We start from the raw sequence: 3,891 nt of genomic DNA, 5'->3' as shown, positions 1-3,891 counted from the left end.
TTCTTGAACGAGCGCGCCATTCGTCTCAAGCACTCGTCTTTCTATTATCCACAGGCAAATGGGCTAGTCGAGTGGTTTAACCGCGTCTTCAAGAAGTTCGTTCAGCTAGCTTTGCTCGAATATCGTCCCATTCGTCAAGCAGCCGTTGACTACCTCGGCATCTACCGGTGCACGCCTCATGCTACTACAGGGATAGCTCCCGCTCTGCTACTGCACGGAAGATTGCCTAGAACACGGCTTGACATCGTTGGACATCCATCACCGTCCTTCTTTACTGATCCGGCAACAGAACTTCGTCGGATGCGCCAACGCGTGGTGGAGATGCAACAAAAGAGCAAGGAATACGTGGATGCTCGCCGGGCGGCAAGACAGACAACGGTGACAGTAGATGACTTCGTCCGTGTAAAGAAGCCTACATGGCATTCAAAGGTGACCCCTCCTACAGTCAGCCGCGTAAAGTGATCGCGAGGAAGGGACCATCGTCATTTCTGCTCGACGACGGGAAGATATGGAACGCATCGAGACTCACCAAGGTGTCCTCGTCATCGTCCACTTACGGCAGTGTTAAACCGCCACCCACCTTGGCTGATCCACCATTGACTCCTACGCAGGAACAAGCGTGCCATGGCGCATCACCGCCAAACATGCCCAATCCTCCAGCTGTCGATGTTCAGAACCGACGCATTCAGCCTACAAGAGCTAGACAGCCACCGGATCGCTACGGCTATCCTTCATAGAAGTCGTTCTGTGTCCGAAAATACCAAGGCAACTAGGTGCTTCAGTGTTCCAGTGTGTGTGATGTGTGTGCGCTATTTCTCTGTTGACTTCATGTGACTTTCGACTACTCTTCATTTCACCTGTGTGACTGTCATACTGTGGTTGTGAACGACTACTCTTCATTTTACCTGTGTGACTGTCATACTGTGGTTGTGAACTATGTTTCTATTTCTCGTTTCCTTAAGTGTGCATTATATCAACTCCATGTTCAATTATCGTAAATAATAAGCTACCCACTGACTAACGCATGACATGTTTTTCTAAGGGAGGGAATATGTTGTATCGTCTGAGTTTCGATTTCGCTTTCACTTTGTCCGTACCGTGGCGCCAGTGTCCTGTGTATAAAATGCTTTTGTGACTGTTATTAAAGGACAGTTTGTCTGAGACTACAGCAGCCTCCTGACCCTCTGCGGCGCTATCCCGGGCCCGCCACACAAAGCAGCCCGAACACTACACCTAGATCTTCCGACACAGACATTTTTGGTATGTGCAACTATTGTTATTTAGCTGCCTTTAAGAGCGAAACGTCTCATGAGTGGTTTTCACCATTTGGCAACGCTTATAAATTCGCACACTCAGGGAATGTTGGGAAATGTATTTTATTTAAGGCAACAAAATAATTCAGGCTATGGTAAAACAGGCTTCATCGGGGCGGACGACAGAGGTGGATCCTAGCCAGGAGGCAAAGGTACACGAGGATCCGGTAAGGCAGGAAGACCTGCATAAGTGCGTCGTCGCGGGGGCTCGAATTACAACCGGGGTAGCGTGTGGCCTTCAGCGTAAAACTCTTAAACAGCGCGCGGAAGGCATTATGCGTTAACCCATTAGGGACGAAGAAAAAGCTAACAGAGGGATTTTCTACATTTTTAGCACATAATACTCTCATATAAAGAAAAAGAGATTGCTGACATTTCGTCACGATTGCTCTATTCCTTCCAGAGGTTACACAGGTGTACTTTTTATAGTACATTGGGTCTTCCCCATAGCACATGTGGCTACTTCACTGCATTCCTATTGGTGGCGTGAATTTTGTTATTATGTCTGCGATTTTTACGCAGGGTGATATAACACTTCTTGCAGGCCCTCATGAATATTTTCTGGCTATACTGGCACCGCAGGTATCCTACTTTGCACGGAAAGCTTTCTCCGTTTAAAACAAGCATCAGATACGATTGAGCCAGAGTGTCTGCGAACCGCTGGTTACTGCATGTCAAGGTGTAGATAATAATGAGTAACGTTCTTACCAAAGCAAAAATAGTCAGCAGGCTCGTCTCTAGCAATTTGGCAGATTGTTCAGGCTTTCACAATTGTAAAGTTGAGCTTTGTTGTCAGGAACCACTGTCACTTTTTGTCCCTGATGCTGATATAGTGGCAGTAGATGGCTTGATGCGAGAGGTCAACACCTGCCATACCACTGTTGTAAAAGGAAAGGAGTTTTAGCTTTAAAAAAAATCTGTTTTTCTTGTGCTATAGGCAACCAGCACTCTACAAAACACGTAGGCTCACTGCTGTTATAGTTGCAAGCCATAGTTACTATACTGTTGATCGTAGACTTCAATAATAGCATGTAACCTATACTACTGAAGCAAGAATCGATGTTTCATGCCTGCTTCTATTCCATCGCTTTCTTTGGCCCAAGTGGACACTTCCTAAACCCGTTTTGGCGAACAGTTCCTCTAGCCCTAATTTCCTCCCAGTGGAGCGTTACAAGAATGTCTTGAGAGGTAACAAAATTACCAAAAAAAGATGAAATGGTCACTAAGCGTTGAAATCACCTCAGGTGACGACAGGACAACACGCGCTTCCAAAAGGTTCATTTCTGAACTCAAGTACTTTCCGCAGACGGTGTGAATGGCATAACAGTAACTGTCTGCTCTGCAGAACCTTCAGTTCTTATGACCAAACTTTATTACAACCAATTAAAATCATACCATCATCATACTCAAGACCGCTAGCAGCAAGTACAGCAGCCTCCGAGGCCTTGCTGAGCAGACAAAGTGATATTTTTCGGAAATTTGGAAGGAACCATAAGATCTATGAACTGGAATAAATAGGTGCCGTTGTGCACACAGGAAGACCCAGTGTACTATAGAAAGTACAGCAGTATATAAATCCTCACAGAGCAAAAAACACCAAAGGTGCGGGACATTCAAAGCATCCGTTGTTTACTTTCATCTTTCGTGCTGCTCTATACTTGAAAGTAGCGTAATATGTACATAAATGCGGCCGTGAGAAAATTATAAGCAAGCAACTACCGGTGCATTTCGTGGGAAACAAACATCCTGAAGTTTCACCACGGAAAGCTGACATACTGAGCAGAGGAAGTGCGCCAAATTAGTTAAGGGTGGTTGGCCAATCACCTGTTGACAAAAGCATGCCCTACTTGAAAAGAAAATTCCAGTCTTTGGTGGCGAAATTATAAAAAATTTAACTGTACTTTTAAAAGTAAGCAGGGCGCTAATGGGTTAATAGCGGCTTTTAGGAGAGCGCGCACTGTTGCCGTTTACCGCATACCGCGAGCCGCCAGTGCACGTCCGCAGAGTGGTCCTGGCGCGGCAGGCAGGCACGTCACGCCATCTAGCGTCCTCAAGGCGATCTGCTCATGCGCAGTAACGGTGTGTTTATCGACCGCCTACCTCATAGCGCACACCGTCAGTGCGCATGCTCAGATAGCCTTGAGAGCGCTGCCTGCGCGATCGTCTGCCGCGCCAGGGAAATTCAGTGTGGGCACTGCCGAGGCCGGTTACGCAGTAAGCAGAAACAGTGCGCTATGGCATAAATCTCTATACGTTACCGCTACCACGAAAGAGAGATAATTGTACTTAACTAAGTCAATCTGTCTGGCTTGTTGGTGTTTATGTTTTGTGCTGTCGAATTAGTGTTCTGTCCCTGTGTCTAGCGCTCTTGACCAGTATGGCACAAAGAGATCACTGTGCTCCCAGCAAGTTCAGATTCATCAACTTGGGCTTGTCTCACCCTGACGAGCAGAGAACCGCTGACCGGACGGGAGCCTGAAAGGCATGAACCCACCACAGCAGCCACTATACCCACGCGCCGCGCATTCTGGAGCAGTACAACATTTCTTCGGGTTCACAAGAAGAAATATAAGTGAAC

Source organism: Amblyomma mixtum, chromosome 4, assembly GCF_055824585.1.
Source record: "Amblyomma mixtum isolate Tamu chromosome 4, ASM5582458v1, whole genome shotgun sequence".
In the NCBI taxonomy this organism is placed as follows: Eukaryota; Metazoa; Arthropoda; class Arachnida; order Ixodida; family Ixodidae; genus Amblyomma; species Amblyomma mixtum.
The sequence above is the reverse complement of the archived record's forward strand: the minus strand, read 5'-3'. Positions refer to the sequence as shown.